This window comes from Rhipicephalus microplus, chromosome 6, assembly GCF_043290135.1.
Source record: "Rhipicephalus microplus isolate Deutch F79 chromosome 6, USDA_Rmic, whole genome shotgun sequence".
NCBI lineage: Eukaryota > Metazoa > Arthropoda > Arachnida > Ixodida > Ixodidae > Rhipicephalus > Rhipicephalus microplus.
The window spans coordinates 71,767,885-71,785,988 of record NC_134705.1 but is presented as its reverse complement, the minus strand read 5'-3'; the positions used below and the strand labels follow the sequence as shown (position 1 = coordinate 71,785,988).

Genomic DNA, 18,104 nt, shown 5'->3' with positions numbered 1-18,104 from the left:
TTCATTGCCCGAGTTCTCACAAGCAGAAAGTGGCGGCACTCTATGTGACGACTGCTGGTAGTTCTCGAAACCACATCCTTTGCAGCATTGAAAGAACATTAAAAAATTCATCTTTCCCATTTATATTTCAAGCTACACAATACTCAAAAAGTACGACCATCTGTTTAACGACTTTCAGTTGGTTAACATGGTGCAGTTTGAAAACTTTGGCGTTTATCTTCGAGTATTTACGGACCCATAAGGTTGGCACCGATGGCAAATGCGCCTATGGAGAAGAGAAAAGATCTCTTCGGCTAACATGAGACGGGCGTTTCAAATAGCACATCCATCTTCATGAACCACGGCGAAACTATCACCGATTGATGTAGTTTCGAAGTATGTGCAAAAAGAATTACAAGAATTGATTGTTGTCATTGTCACACATTCCCCTGCTGCCTATGGCGAAATGCAAAAAGATTCCGATGACACAGAAACATGCAAACTGCCACAAAAGTTATTTCTTCTAGAGCGTTCCTCGTTTGCGAGAGAGCACCTTGGCATGGTGCTTCTGCTGTGAATGGAGATTCCAATAATCTCGCTTCAAGCTGCACTCAAAACGAGAGTGACACAATGACCCTCATCTGCTCATCCGTCGACACCTCCAAAGCAGCACCCATCCCGACTTGTCGCAAGCTGATCCTTCCATCTCCAAATTCGTGATCGCGTATTTCCTCGAGGTGACAGAGCCCTCTTACCGTCATCAACATCATCTTAACTAAGCTCTTAAGTACCGCAAACAGCACCTTTCATAAGAAGGGGAGGGCGTGTTTTAAAGCTGAAATGACGTATAACTGAGCTACGAGTTATATAAGCCATGAGTTCGCTCTCTGCATGAACATTTATATCGGCTAGCTTGAGTGGACAAGGCCTGTGTGAAACACCTCATTTTAGAAAGTCCCACGTTTGTGCACTGGTCTTAAAAAATATGGCCTCATTGAAATTAAGTGCACAATCCTTGATCGCCTGTCCTAGGCAGGATGCGCCGCCCGGCGGGACCAAGTTTATTGAGCCTTGCTAACTTTATTGTAGAAAAGCAGTTTCGCTTGCCGTTTGTAGAAATTTTCCCATTCGGCTACCTAACTGTTCCCCCTTCTGTGTTACTTGTTTTTTTTAAACGATTGTATTTCTTGGAGACCTCCGACGCAAAAATTTTGGGCTGTCTGTACATTTGTCTGTTTGTCTGCTCTTAACGATGCCTTAAACGAACCCAAACGACACTTCAACTGGCCGACCCCATCCGCAGCGCCCACCAATATTGCTCAAGGTTTAGCGTTCATATTTGTGCGATTCTCAATTAAAAAGCAATTATGGCGCATATCTGAGGCACCATAATAGCTTGTGTCTTTTTTCTAGAAACATTATACATGAGTAATTCTAAGGACCGTAGCGTTTATCACGCTGAGCTGTCGAGGCATCGCTTGCACAAAAACGCAAGTGTTTCCAACACTTTCCTAAGACGACCTGATGTTGGCACCTACCCGTCACCTTGCGTTCTACACCTAATCCCCTCCGAGATGGGCACGCACGCCGCACGCTTTGTTTTCCAAGATAACTGCCAGATAGCGCTCATGTCTCACGTGTGACGTGACTTGAAGCGCACGTTGGCCTCCGCTGCACGCTCGAGTCATTCTTTTTTTTACGTTTTATTCACTCAATCCGGACGCAAGACTGTCGTCTTCCGACGACATTTGCAGTGTAACATGCAGATACAGGCCCAATTTTTCACGCCTCTTTTATTTCTTTCCTTTTCTTTCCTGCTATCTTTCATTCCTGCGAAAAACAGGCAGGTGCTGAACCTCTTGGGTGGCAGTTGTCGGCCTGTGTCCTCCCGGGTGCGTGCATGTTGAGTGTGTGTTTTTGAAACAAGATAAAAACTGGGGTGTCCTCGATTCACGCAGCTACTACAAAGTTTTCGAATACACCGAGACGAGTGACTGCGATCGCACATGGTAACGAGCATGTGCTTCTCTCTGGCCCAGTATAGCATAGCATTATGGCGCAAAGAATTCTGCAAGCGTGCTTTGTGTTCAATGCCTGTGCCAGCTGCAACTTACAACGGTGAATGATCGAATTGGATGCTGACATCCCCAGGTTATTGCTTGAAATCACCTTGGAATAGATGGGAACTCATCATGGAGAACCATACAGAAGGGCAAAGACAAGTTGAATTGATGATGTTTTGGCAAGGCGTTTGGCAACAACAGGAATTGATTCAACCTCAGTCCTTCGATCACAAAGCCACTGTTAGCCTCAGTGGGGCTTTATGTTATCTAGAGCGAAGCTTTCCAGAACCACTGTATGATTATAAAGAATGCCGTAGTGGAGGGCTCCGGAAATTTCGTACCACCAGGTCTTCTTTAACACCCACCTAAATCTATGCACATGGGTCTCGAGCATTTCCACCTACATCGAAAGTACCGCCAACGTGGCTGGGATTCCATCTTGCTACTTTCGGGTCTGCATCGAGCACTATCACCACGAGACAACCATGGCGGGGCGCTCAGTGAGACTTCGATAGCAAGAATTGACCACATTTATCTGAATTATAGAGGTTGGGCTTGGCTCACTCACAGGCGACTAAGTTTTGAAATGCTGTATTCTTGACTAACACTACTTAAACTTCGTTATATAGAGCTATTCAGACTTGACATGAACTCCCTCAGCGTGGAATCCACTTTTGAAGCATTCTTCGTAACTTCACCCACGGCAGCGTCAAATGAGCACTGCCACTACTGGTTGTCGTGACCATTACGTTATTTTCATGTACACAGTGTCTGGGAACAGCCAATAAAGCGAACAAAAGCGTGGCCGTGTGGCAGAACTACCGCTTGCCGCTCAAAAGACCCTGGTTCGATCCCCTACTCAAACCAATGATTCTTAATTATTAATTTATTTTTTTTGCTTCTGCTTCATTTTTTGGGCACGCACATATGACGACTTTTCGCTCACAACCAACAATTCTGACAGCGAAATTTCTGCGACTCGAGCTCTTTAACGCTATTGCGTTAATAATTATTGCGGTTTAACGTTCAAAATGCCCATGATTATGAGTGAGAGGCACCGTACTAAAGGGTTTTGCAAAATTCTGTATTAAAAGCACCGTATTGAAGGGTGTCGCCGTATTAAAGGCACCGTATTAAAGGGAGGCACCGTATTAAAGGGTTTCGCCGCAGCCGGGATTTGATCCCGCGACATATGTCGCGGGATCGAATCTCGGCTGCGGCGGCTGTATTTCCGATGGAGGCGGAAATGTTGTAGGCCCGTGTGCTCAGATTTGGGTGCACGTTAAAGAACCCCAGGTGGTCGAAATTTCCGGAGCCCTCCGCTATGGCGTCTCTCATAATCATATAGTGGTTTTGGGACGTTAAACCCCACATATCAATCAATAGTGTTCTTCAACTTGCGCCCACACCTAAGCTCACGGGAATCAAGCATTTACGACTCCGTCGATAATGCGGCTACTGCAATTCTTAAAATATTGCACGTGTCATCTTAGAGCACCCACCGCAGGACACCTCAGTGAGTAGAATTCTAATACTGAAAATATTATATGGATGTTTACGTCCCGAAATCACGATATTATAAATCTCAGGGCCCCCATAGTGGAGGGCTCCTGAAATCAACACGAGCTGGTATTCTTTAACGCTTACAGATATCGGACAGTATTGGAACCTCAACTATTTCGCCTCCACCGAACTTCAACCGCAGCAACCGAGAACCAACCTGCGAGGTCCAGGTCGGATGCCAAGCACCGTAGTCAATAATCTACAGTGGTTGAGGCAGCGATATTCTGGTGTATTTGAACACGTCAACTCATCACGCATTTGAACCCAGCCGCGACAACCACAATGCGATAGAGGCAATGGTTTCATCGAGGAAGTTGGTGGGGCCGTACCAGTAGCGTTCGCGAGTTCACGCATTTCACCACGCATTGTTTCCTTACTTCACTCCTACGCAACTGAACACCTCGTCCGTGACCACTTAAAGGTCATACATACATAATCTGGTTGACACCACTCGCTGTCCCTAAAATCACTACAGTGCAAATTCGCAGTGAGTTACTCAGTAACAGTGAAGTAATGCAGTTAAATTCTTGAACGCTATAAATATTTCAATAAAGTGCACAAAGTTTATGAAACAATACAAGTGACTCCTGTTAGAAGTACGAGAAATGGCACAAGAAAGAGATCAAGCATCTGCACCGTACGTAAAATTGTTGCGATGTTCGCGAGTTGTCTGGGAAAAGCGATATACTGCCAATCTCCAGTAGCATTCACACCGATGTATATTAATTTTGCTGAGATGATATATCTCAGTAAATTCAGTATCCCAGAAAAAAGACATCAATTTTAATCGCTAAGCCCGTATTGCGAAAACAGACATGCTAGTTTTTGAAATCCCACACATTTCTAAAGATATGTATATGTATAACAGTATAACTTAAAATCATTTACGGCTGTTGTCCGTTGTCAAAAAAATATTTGTAATGTGACAAACGTTACCAAACTATTGCAAGAAAGCTCGATCCAAACAAACCCTTTACATCGTAGAACTACGCTTGCATAAGGTTAGACATGAACGTAACAAGGCAATGCAATTAAACACGCTTTGTGATAGCACGCAGGTGGGTATTTGAAGCACGTGCCAGCAATATTGTGTCCCTCTTTTTTTTCCCCCGTTCATGACCTTGCACCACAACTTTCTAATATCCATGTAGCTGTGAATGCGAGCCTACAGGCTTTTTTTATTTTAGAAAGGGATAGAAATACTTTATGTTTCTGTTTAAAAAAACAGAAGCGGCGAAAAAAAATTTAAAAATATGCTTGCTTTTTGACATTCACTAAAGGAAAAGGAGACGAGCACCATTCGCAGTTCAATACTTTTCTCACAGCGACCAAGTAAGAGTCAGTGAAATATCCAAAGGCTTCAGCTCTTACCTGTAACGGCAAAGTCTGAGGAACAGCTGAACGCGTATCCTTTCTTGTTTGCTCGCTTCGTTGACTGCCTGTTCGAAGATGATCACCTTAGCTTTATGGCAGGTTGTTTCGTCATCCGATGGGAGGTCATTTTACCGCTACCGTGAAAGCTACGCCAACACGGCACGTGCAAGAGAGCGACGTATTTACAATGGCGTCCTTGAAGAGAACCTTCCTCGGAGCGTAGTGGTGGGCATTCTCATTCTATCCTTTCCCTTCAAAAACTACCGTCCTTTGGTCGCGCAGATGAAGAGCGGGATGGCTGATTGATTTGACCGTCGTGGAGTGTGTGAAGTGGCGTGGGATGACGACAACGCTTTGCCGCGGGAATGCTTTCGAAGCACACTCGTCCTCTCTGGTGTTGTTGGCTTTTGGACAAGAGCTTCCATAAGAAGAAACTGCGATCACGATACAAGCGACCATTAATTCATTCATTTTTTCATTCCCTAATACTAAGTTTCGACAGTGCGTGAAAATACGTAACACCGATTCAACTCAATCACACAAGTTAGAAGTGCTTCTAAATCAAAAAGTACCTAAACTAACACAATTTTTTATAGAGCTGGTAGTTCCAAGTATAATCCCGCCGTTTGAAAAAGAAGAAAGAAAATTTGGCATAAATTTGTAAATACTAACATGCTAATAATGGCAAATTGCGGTGTGGTGCAGTACTATGCACACATAAATGTACTGTATGCATACTATACGTAAAAAACAGAAGAAAAAAACTGGTGAATGGCCAAGCATGCCGAGGTGCATGTGATTAAACCATAATATATATACACATATAATCAATTTATACGGAATCATAGGTTACAGGAAGACTGTGCCTTAGTGTTATATTTGTATCATGAAGACGAGCGCGAAAAATTATTAAAGTCGTGCTAAGCCTCCTGTGCGTATAGTGTTGTTTAAAACCTGCAACCCGCTTTCCCCGTATGATAAACATGATGATACGTGTATAGAACTGTCGCTCCGACACAGATGAATTGGCACCCAAATGAAGAAGACGACAACGTGGTTGTTGTGGGTTGGACTCTCGAGCTTCTCCCGTTGGCCTGCATGACTGTGCGCTCTTTAAGCCGTTATCAAGACCAACTCTCGGTGAATAATCTTCCCCGTAACAATATATACAACAAAGAAACAAAAAATGGTCGCCGTATAGCTTCACGGTGATGCACAAACCACATTGCCGTCTGCAGGAAACGAAAAAAAAAGAACAAAGAGACAGAGAGGGTTTACAAGTTCAGTATTACCGATGTGTACGCTTTATTGCCAAAGACATTCTGTAAAAAATGAAGCAAAAAAAAACATTTGTACAAAAAATTCATCACTAGTCGAGATCCTAGCGCATTCAAAGAATTTAAGTCCGTCCAAAACCAAATAGTCAACGTTGTTAGAAAGGCAAAAATTACCTACTATAATAAGTTATTTTCTTAAGATATCAAACAATCTAACCTAACGTGGAAGAAAACAAATTACGTACTTGGCCACTCCCGAAACTGTCAACAAACTACAACCATTAATTATGAAAGTCAAGCTGTATCAGGCTCACCATTGGCCAATTTTTTCAACGATTTTTTATACAACAATTTTCTGACACGCGTTCAGAATGTTACAATTCAGGCAACATAGATTTAAACTTCAACGCTACATCTATTTTATCATCTCCTACCGGCGTGCAGGAGGTGCGCAGTGCCATCCTAAATTCAAACAATAGGAGCACTTGCGATGTCTATAGCTGTAAATTAGACCTGTTAAACATGTTGTAGACTTATTCACGTTTCTGCTGACACATATACCTAACTTAACCTTGTCCAGTGGAACATTTCCCCAGAGAATGCAAATTTCGAAAGTTGTCTTGTTTTTAGACGTGGGTAAAAAATGTCTTTAAAAACTATCGGCCTATTTCAATTCTGCCAGTTGTTTCTAAAATCATCGAGAAACTTTTGCACCTTAGGCTATCCAGTTATCTTTCTAAACACTTGTTACTTGACAACTTTCAACATGGTTTCAGAAAACACTGCTCTACCGAAACTGCCTTGCTAAAACAAAAAGAAATAATATTACATAACTTCTCGAATCACTGGTTAACTTAGGAATCTTTATTGACTTATCAAAGGCTTGTGATTCATTAAGTCATAGAATTTTTCTCAGTAAGTTGCATTCCTACGGTATAAACGGCATTGCTCATAACCTCATGTCGTCTTATCTAAGCCCCCGAAAACAGTATGTTTCCCTTAGTGACTTCCACTCTGAACTTGAGTGGATTAAAGCTGAGGTCCCCAAGAGAAGGATACTAGGGCCTCTGCTGTTCTCCATATATGTGAATGACTTGCAGTACACTGTCTAACACCCCCGAATATCTCTTATTTGCTACGCAGATGGCACAACCCTGTTAGTGACTACTGAGAAAACCGAAGATATAGAAAAAATTTGCGCAGATGTTTTATCACTTCTACTTTCCTGGACTGAGAAAAATTCTCTGGTAATCAATACTCAAAAGACTAAACCAGTACTGTTCCGACCGAAAAATACCACAGCTCTTCTGCCTCACGTCTGCCTTTCTCAATAAAAAATAGAAATAGTTGAATGTGTGAAGCTGTTAGGAGTGTACTTTTCGAGTAATCTCACGTGGAATTACCATGTCAACGAAGTACACAAAAACTTTGCAAAACAATTGGCCTCATCAATAAAAATACATAACTACTGCCTGAGGGCATAAAGCTCTTGTTATACCATTCTTTAATCTCCCCTCAGCTTGGTTACGCGCACCTAATCTGGAGAACAACAACAAAAAAGAATAATAACAAGTTACTTTTACAGAAAAGGGCAACGAGAGTGGTAGCAAATGCTTGTTTTTATTCTCACACCCAGGAATTGTTTTATCGGTACCGAATAATGACCGTAAATCATCTTTACAACTACCGTTTGACGCTGTCTTACTGCGTTGCAAATAAGAAGAATAACTCATTTTATAATGACCTATTGATGCTACAAAAGAAATCTCACTGGCACGATACACGTTTCCCAGAAACGTGGTGTATTATAACGCCGTGGAATAAGTATGCTTTTCAATCGATAACTTATACACTTCCCCATCTATTGAATAAATTTACAGATAACGCTATTGATATATATCGCCTGCCAAATAACCGTTTACAAAGCGCATTTTTGTCACCTGACTGTGTTATTTCTGAAATTTGATATATGCCGCCCACCAAACAACCGTTAACAAAGCGTATTTTCTGCCGCCTGACTATGTTATTCCTAATGATGTGCGATCCGTATATTGTTAATATTTGTGTTGATGTACACTTTTGAAATGAATTCGACCATGAACTGTCTCATCTTAGAAAACATTTTGATTGTAGGTATCAGTGTTTCTTGGTGGTGTTGATATTTTGGTATTTTCGTGGGTTATTCGCGATCACCTCTGCGTACAGTACTGCTATTTCTGTTTATTTTGTGCCATTGATGACTCTGTGATTCTTTGGTGTGTTTTCCAAAGCTGTCAATTGGACGTCCACCTTGTCAAGCTACTTCTCACAGTTTTTTGTTGCCGCTCCATTCTTTTATGGGAAAGAAAAATAAAGACTTGATTTATTTGATTTATACAGAGGCAGATGAGGCTTGCACAGTAGTCATCCGTTTAACGGCATTCCTGGCCATGTTGCGCCTTGTCAAGCGCGTTAATGACCACGACAGAATTTGGAAAATGTCAACGCGGCAATTTTTCAGAAATATCAACATCAGAGTATGCATTGCCTTTTTTTCATCTCTGTTGCGGATGTAACCACCAGGATTAAGTTGTTTCAAAAAGTGGCACAACGCTGTCGCACATGGACGAGAAAGAGACGACCACATGAGCGCTGAATTTTAATCAACTGTTTATAACCAATCACTTTAAAGTTATTACGTGTTCGGACTAGAAAAGATGACAGCACAAGCTATAACTTTCGACTGATTGCTTCTAAACAAGCAGCTGAATGTTAGCGCTTGTGCTGTCGTCTCTTTGTCTTCAGTGTGGGTTAGCGCTATGCCTCTTCTCGAACCAAGTAGCACAGAGAGCTACGTTGACAAACTGTTCTTGCTGTTTCTCAAATAGAAGTGTTTCTCATTTCTCTCGCCAGGAACGCAGAGCATCGTGTGAGCCGTCGTATCGCCTATCACTGCCTTGGTGCTGCCATCATCACAAGACACTGTAACTGTAGCCTTTCATGCTCGTGTTGTCTCAGTCAAATGGTCTTTAGTGAGCTTTGTGTCTAGGTTTCATTTGAGCGATTGTTTTATTTTTTTAATCAACGGAGCAGTTTCAAGACAAGCATGCAGCGTATGCAAGTTTGTCTGGTGTTACGCAGATTGTGTTACTGAGTGGGTGAAAAAATACACAGAAGTTAAATTACTATTGATGATTAAGGTGATGCCATAAAACAGGGTGGACCACATTTCAGATGAAGGGCCGAGTTGCACGGGGCCGATCAAAGCGGGGACGGACGTCAAGTAAAGAACAACATGTTTTACTAATACAAGGAATATTCGGCGAGTTATCATTGTGCAATACACCACTGGAACTTAAATCATGTTTCTTTTCAGCATGCACTTCTCAAAGGTTGTGATTTAACAACATAGGTTTGAAGCAGGAAAAGTAATCTTTAAATTCGTCTTCTGCGACTCAACATTCCTAGCCAACTTGCCGACGTCTGCATGAACGTTGCTCACCGACAGACACAGAAAGTCGGGGAGGTGTCCGTCGCTTTGTTGAGAAGTATTCATCAGCTAGTTAAAAAGGTGAGGGTTGACGTCGTGCTGCGAGCCGCATGATACTGCCCTGTGGGATGCATGTAGCCACTTGGCCGCTGGTTGCCGACACCAGTTCTAATTTATACTAAGTTGTCCCTACATGCATCGGCAACAATTTTCGTAACGTTAAAGGGCTGAACATATTATTCCGAAGCTGCGAGAGCTCGCAAACCGAAATGAACCAAAATGAGCCCAAACTGGCATGTGCTCTTTACATCCACTTCTTCATCCTCGTCCTCTTCTCTCTCGTTCCCAGAACACAAACACTCATTTCTCCTGGACCGCCTCTAATAACAGCGATGCTACGCGAGTAAACAGAGAGAGAGAGACAATCAGAAACAATAATCGATAGCCAAGTAAAGGATTGTAAATAAAGAATAAGAGTAGCCTAATTCTTGGCGAAAAAAAATTCTCCACGCCGTGGGGTTCAGACAGAAGTACTTCCACTGCACCTCCAGTGCAAGGTGCGCTAGGTTTTTAATGGACGCTCTTTGTTCTATTCGCAAGCTGTACCGTCAAAAGATAGAGAGAGAGAGAGGACAACTTTATTAGGAATAGCCTAACCCCAGTCCAGGTCCCCTTATATGCACGAACGTTCGACGCTGCACTGAGTTGCTCCAGCCTTCCCGCCATTTAACACAGACTTCTTCTGAAAAAAAAAAAGTGCATAAAAGGCGATAGGGATCTTCTCCACCAGGATTCGAATTTAGGACGTATTGATTTTTGGTAAACAAGAGAAATGCGCACAAATCACTATAGCGCACGTAATCATTCTGTTTATAAAGTAAGTGCTAGACAAATCTTATCTGTTGTCGCCGGTCACAATGCGTGAAAAAATAATACGTTGGACAAGATAAAAAAAAACAAAAAAACTGTCGCAAAACTCTGCTGTCCTTGTTGGTTTCAAATTTCTGGCCACTGACGTTAACTTCACATGTGAGCAGCCTAGTTTCTGATAAATAACTCATACACTCTTAAAAAGTGTAGTAAAGATTTTGAACATTTGAACATATTTTAACACAGCACACGACTACGCGAACACCAGAGAAGAAGGGACAAACCGCAGCGCTTACATTGTCCCTTCTTCTCGTGGGTACGTGTAGTTGTGACCTGTGTTAAAATATATTGAAGTATTACCGAACGGCCAAGCTCTCAGTCCTTCTACAGTTTGCTCTTGTTTGCGTTCACCACTTTCGAGCATAATTTACTTCCTTCGTGCCACCCCTTAACTAGCCACCAACTGGTGAATTTTGCAGTCACTAATCAAGCAGCCCATTCTGATGCCATAACTAGGTAACTAGTTATATATTTACGATATCAGATGCTTCGCAGATATCGTAGCACATTATGTCATGATTGTGACGGTCTTATGCAAAACTCAGAGAAAATTTTCATTTGCCACATTATCTTCCCTTAGCAGCTTTCTGCTACTTGACGGTACATAACTGTAACCAAAGTGATACAAAATACTCGGTAAAAGTAAACAAATATCTTTCCTGAATTTTATGACTGCTAACAGCTACAGTCTGTGATTTTTCAACGTGTGCACACAAATAGTCCTCAAGCTGTTGTTAGGGCAGATGTTGTATGCCCAGAAACCTTGATATTGTACTTGCGTTTGGGTATGTGTGCTCTTGCTTACGGTTCGTTTGGACCTCAAGGTATGCTCTTGTGATGCTTACTACCGTGTTACTTAAATGAATTAGACGTATATTAGGTAGGAAGCTGTGGCATTTCAATTTTGCATTTTTTTTTATCTTTACGCATCAATATATGTGGTTTTCAGTTGAATAAAGTTCACTTGGTAGCGTGCACATTCTTATACACAAAACAGGCTTAAATTTTATGTTGGGTAATTTGAGTCATGTAAAGTAGTGTTGTTATTAAGTTGCTAGTGCGGTTACTAACACTGTAGCAACACAATAACTATTTGACGTATTAGTACTCGCTTATACCAATGGGGGGAATCGCACTTACGTTCAATTCACTGACTTCCAATAGTGAATGATTAGTCAGTATTGTGATGAAAAAATGGTTACTATTTAGTATGCAGTTTTTTCAAGGGTGCTGGTTTCATAGGCATAGGCACTTAGTTCTAAGTCTTAGTTTCTTGTTACGTTTGGATGTTATGCCGCTGTACGTTCTCAAATATCTATGCTTTCTGTCTGCATTGGCACATCTAAAGTACGGTAAATGGCTTTCTCATGCATGCTTAAATGGCAACAATTTTCCAGAAAGCGTATTATGCGGCATCTCATATTTTTATTTGTAGTTTGCAACCCTTCAACCACGGCATCTTTTCCCAGTGTGACAGAAATGTGAGATTGCTCATAGTGTGCTGCTTAATATGAAGGCATGAAGGCACGTCCGACTGGGTAAGTTCATTTCGGTTTTACCGCTGTGGCGTTTATAAGCATAGTAACTTTCTTAGCGGGTGTCAAAGAGTGTTTCACGTGGCGGCTCCTATACAAATACACGAAAACGGAAGCGCCGTTTTTTCTCAGCAGCTTCTGCGAGCAACGTGTTGTGAATTCTAGGTTCTTAATCGCAATATTATTCTTACGTTCACGAGGGTGTATGTCATTCTTTAACTGGAACGAATACATTTCGGTCGATGGAGCGATTGGTTAAATTTCTGCAGCGAGCGGATCACCTGTGTCGACTTTGCATAGATTGCGTTAGAAGCATATGTCGATCAAAAACATAAGTATGTTGCACCCAATCTCGTAAACTAGAGTGCCCTACGGCACAGGCTTTTCCATGAAGTTGCCCCTCAGACTTCAAAAAGAAAAGTGCTAAAGCGCCTTTATGCACATTTTGAACAATCTCGCAGGTCCTCGTTGGCTTCAGGAGTCGAGCCATTATGTGTCGCGAGTAGCGTAACAGTAAAAATTGTGTGTCAGTACTATGATATAAGCATGTGCTATTACAGCGTTTTGTTTCCCTGTGTATGCACTCTTGTGTATGTATCGTTGTCTCTTGCTGCAAGGCCCCACCTAATAAACACACTATAGTTGGCATTTAGGACCTTTAAAACCATAATTATGTCACGATTCTGCAGCATTTTTTGCTGTTGTAAACAAATATATTTCAAAAACTCTTTTTAAAGAAGTTGTAACCAGGTGACAAATACTTTAAGAACGATCATCAATCCGCGTATTCGACAACAGACAGATTTTGTCATCAATGAGTTTCAAAAGTGCACGCGTGCAAACATAAAAGTGTCTTTCATTGCTGATCCAAAAACAATGCAAATCAAAGACACAAATGGTGACACCACTAACAGACAGATACATGCATTAGAAGAACAAGTGGTCTGTCAAACGTTGATATTAGCCATATTGTACCCATGTCAGAACTCAGTTTTCCTTCATTGGAGGGGGGTCCCTCAAAGAGTGTTTGTGCACACAAGCACAAACACACGCACACACAGCAGTGCCGTGAAGCAAACTGTGTCTCAAAATAAATTAATGGACGGTTATGAATAGTATACAAATAACAATGCAGTAAAAGGTCGGTAAATCAAACTAGAAAACACTTGTTTTCATCACTTTTTTTAAAAATCTCTCATCAATGATTGAAATTAGTTCAAAACCAAACCAAGTTTTCTAAAGCTGCAAATAACAATAACCGTACTATCTCTCTGCACATGTCATTGGGAACGCTGCACTGGAGCTCTCGGACAAACTGCAAATGATGGTCTAGAGGTCATGGCAAAAGTCCAAGTTAATGCAAATTACTCGTTACTTTTATTTTGATTTTAATACTTCTGGCGTGTAAATAAACGTGTTTTGTAGCAGAAATGGCATAGTATATTTCCACATTAGAGTTCATCTTACTAATATGAATGTATGTTGGTGCTTGTTTCCGACACAAAACTGACTGATCAATCAAACCAGTTTAGTGTGAATGCTCCATGCACTTCATTTACAAAATCACCTGTTTAAAGCGTGTAAAAGCAGCTCACTTGCGATAATAGGACCTAGTTTGGCCTCTATCTGTTGAGGTCTGCACCCTGTGGTGCCTTCTATTCTATATGTATAGCGCCGCATAATACGGACACTACTGTAGTCCCCCTAGAGGTCAAAATATTGAACTTTTGCTGCACTCATATTCTTCGGGCATTTATATAATGTGCATATCCAATCAATAACAATAAATTCGTAATTAGAAGAGGCTTTTTAAAAAATAACTCGGAATATCTGAGGCTATACAAGGTTGTAAGAAATAACAAAGCTGCACCAAGAATGAAGATTTACTTTCGGCATTGAGAACTTGAAGCATGATAACTCTGTGTTTCGTTTCCACACCTATTTATTCATAAAGTAGGCGAAATAAATGCATCTTTGGTACCACAACAGATTCGTGATGCTCAATTGCAAGAATAAAAATGATTGGTAACATAAAGAGAGCAAGCAGAATGATCAATTAATTCCTGAGCGTGTAGATAAACACCAAGTTGCCTTCTGAAAGAGTTTTCTTTGCCAATAAGCTTGGGTTAACAGGGCTGTGAGCCATCATCAGCTGTGTTTTGAGAAAAAGTCTACAGCTGTACGACGGTACTTGTTTTCCTGTTTTGGATGTGCGACGTCAACTCAACATTAGAGACAAATTGATAATTGATAGACTTGGAAAGAGACAATTTCTCCGCTGAAGGCTTGACAAAAAATCAAGTCTAGCACTTGTCGAGTGGGTGCTGTTGTTGACTAGTCGAGGAGGGACCGAGCCCCCAAAAAAGTAGAACCAGGCCCCGGAAACTCTCAAGTTCAAGAGCTCACCTGTAGGGGGCGAAAAAATCAACCGCGGCGCGTTTCTGCTTCAAACACCTATAGTGGATCTACTAACATCTCTCGCCACTCGCGCTATTGCACTGTCTTGTAGAGGCGCCTTCGTCGGGGCCAAGTTTTTTTTTTTAAACGATCAAATACTACATGTTTTCGTACTGCTACACATAAAAAACATTTTGTTCTTCTAGCAAGTAGCAAGTAACATGTGCTGCGTCATCAACTTTTTGTAATAGTTTTTTGCTCCAGCTGACTCGAGGTTAGCAGCAGCCTATTGACATCATTATCCTCATTTCAAAGTTTGCGGCGGCCAACGGTTGCGACGGCAGGTAATGGCTCGCGGTACGTTCGAGGTGTCTCGGACTGTTTCGTTTCGCTGTAAATATTTCGAGCTTCTGCCGACCGACACATTCTTTCTCATTCTGTTTATTTTGACTCGTTCAAATGCTTTCGCGAAGGGAATTCGAGTTACTTTCGGGGAACGAAGCGACCGTTGAAGCTTTCATCGGATAAACACCCATTGCAAGCCTTGGCCGGTGAGTAGAAACCACTTCAGTTTTTTAAGGATGGTTGCTTGCGGGGCTAGTTGGTTCATTGCAACATATGTATTTTTTTTTGCCAATGACTGCGTAGGCGTCACATGGTGGCAGCGCAATGCAGTATTAAATTTTAAAATTATTGAACGTCTCAATCTGTAACCGGAAAAACGTGCGTTACTCTCGGCGTGCATGGCTTCATGTGGGAACGAGTCGCTGACTCAATAGTTAATTCTGAAAGCCTATCACCAGGTAACAGCAACCAGGCCGTTGCGATAAAAGAAGGCAAATGAATCACTGTCGCCTCGTATGCGTCTTTTTAGCCCGCCCATATATTAGTGCAAAAAACCTACTAGTTAATAGTTTACTGCAGTCGCGTTTGAGAAACATCACATAATTATGGGTCTGGTTTTGGTATAGTGTGACAAAGGAAGCGTCACATAAATTAGAAATACTTCTTTTTCTGCCACAGCCTCCTGACCCACCTGACATGGAGGTAAATGTGTACAATGGGCAAGGAACCTGCTACATGACATGCCTTGTGAAGAAGCAGCCCTGAGTGATATACGTGTTATGAGGTACCACTACATATATGTGTAAAATACTGCTGTTTACTAATTAACTGAGTTTATTTGTTTACATTAGAAAATTTTATCCATTGATTATGCATTGATTTCATGCATTGATATCTGGTGATGTTACTTGTTTTTCCAGACTGCCATGCAATGACAAGATGACTACACCCGAATGTCCGCTCTGCAAGCACGTTGAAACATCTGAATGTCCACTACAACAGGTCATCTCTAACCTCACACACGTAATGCTGTTTTCGTGAACGTTTTACCGCGCATATTGTGGAGAGGTGCTTTAGAGTGGCTACAAGCATGGCCTGCCTACCATGGCATGGAATCTACACTTTAATATTGTTGAAACTGTAACACTATTAGTTAGATTGTGTGGCGCTGCTGAGCTCAACAACACACTCTTTGATCCCAGCCACTGTAGCCATATTTCGATGGGGGTGAAATGCTAGGACGCTTGTGTGCTCAAGGGTTTGTTTGATTCGCCTGCACCACATGATCCATTCTACAAAGTGCTGCACCTCGCCATTCGTTTCAGTGGCGCAGCATTGGCATCATCTAAATTTTGCCATTCATTTCAAAAAGCGCAGGAGAGGTACAGCACCAAAACTATTTCATGACTTTCCTGTACCTTCTGCTCTGACAGCGCTGGTTTGGTGCAGCCGCTCGCACAGCTTAACAAACAACATAGCATTAGACGTAAGTGCTGTACCCACCCCTATAAGTGCGGCGTGTTTTGCCAAGATGTTTGCACCTCATTAAATTAAGCGAACCAAAATAAGGATTCCACCTTGTCGGCACCTTGTCATTCAGTTGTGATGCAGCACCGCTGTACTCCTGCCGCACAAGTTCTGAACTTCGCGTGCACAGCTGTGAACCATTTCGAATTAGTGCAGGTGAACTAAACTGACCTTTAAAAGATGGAAGCTTGAAAATATGAAAAATATGTTAACATAAGGGGTCAAAGCAAATGTTTTGACAAGCAGTGTTATATCCTGTGAGCCTACAATGTCATTTGTTTGAACCCCTGGAAGCCAGAATCAATCCAAATTTGCCCACTACTGTACGACTCACGATCACTTCATAGTTGGCATGTCAATCATCGGAAATTATTAATTGCACTACATAATGAACACACCCACAGTGATGGGCATTAACAGGCTTTCCGACAATTATTTGTGCCTTGTGACAGTTTACCAACAACACCCAGAACTGTTTTGTCTTAATTAACTGTGTTTACCTCATACAAAGTAAAAAAGATGCACTAAAGCTCATAAGACTGCACTCAATTGCTTTAGCTTTGCACGTATGTTCAATGGACTCCTAAAATAATAAATCATAAAGGTGATGAGCAGTTGCAGCACGGCTTCCTCAAAAACGCGAATGCTGTCATGAAGAGCAAGATTGTGTTCATTGCATGTGGTACTGTTTTTTTTTTGGCAGAAAAACGTTCCAGATTTCCTTGTGCACATCTGCTTCTGTTTAAATTAAGTTGTCATAACTATAGTGTTTACCACTACGAAGTGAAATTTTGTGCACTACGGTCATGAAAAAAAATTTAGAAAATCGAACAGGTAGTTGAAACATACATGATTTTCACTTATCTACAGCCACACTGCACGATAGTACGTAGTTTAAGTCCTAACATCTAAAAGTAGCAGGGAGAAAACAGCTTCAGCTTTCAAGCACAAGTATACTGAAAAAGTAAACACAATAACAAGTGTGTAATAAATGTGAGCTTTATTAATCCAGTATTCGGACATATTCACATCATGTACCACCAATTAATTTCAGGAGTGCTTGCTTGCAAGAGAGTGCTCAAGTTCTATAGATATGTTTATGCAAAAAAAGAGATTGCGGTCAGTGCTAAGCAGATAGTGTGATGTAAGAGCACCACCAAAGATGTACAGACAACAAAATTGTACAATGCATGCCTGAAGCTTATTTTCTTAGAATTGGGCCTTCTCGATCTGTAAGCACACACCTCATAAGTGTCCCTTTAGCATACATGTTCGCTGCATACTCAGCAGACTGGTCATTACCTGCGACGAGAAATTCTAGCTGTGGCAACTGTGTAACATAACTCTAACAATAAATGTAGCAAGCCTGAAATATTTTTAGGCCCAACCCCTAAATACATAATATCTATGATATGGGCTCACGGCTGAAATTAAAACTAGTGTCTACCCTCTCGACACGACGCGACATTGCACAATTGTGAAGTACTCAATGGAGCATTGCAGAGCGAGAAATATTCAGAAATGCACGCATCCGCAATTGCCTAGTAAACAAATTTAGCAAAACTACATTGCTCTCACTGCGCAAGCTATCTATCGGCAATGTGCAAGTTTCTTTTCTGATTCCACATCATGCATTCACTTCGCT

The 18,104-nt window shown here is 41.6% G+C and overlaps 1 protein-coding gene across 1 annotated transcript in view; it reads right to left on the bottom strand.

Annotated features, from left to right (window-relative positions):
• The window catches only part of LOC119167597 (cytochrome P450 4c3), a 32,148-nt gene extending 26,951 nt beyond the window's left edge, over positions 1 to 5,197 (bottom strand). The window contains exon 1 of the mRNA XM_037419095.2: positions 4,977 to 5,197. The gene's annotated coding sequence lies outside the window, so the exon portion shown is untranslated. The remainder of the gene's footprint in view (positions 1 to 4,976) is intronic.
• Between the last annotated feature and the right edge of the window lie 12,907 nt (positions 5,198 to 18,104).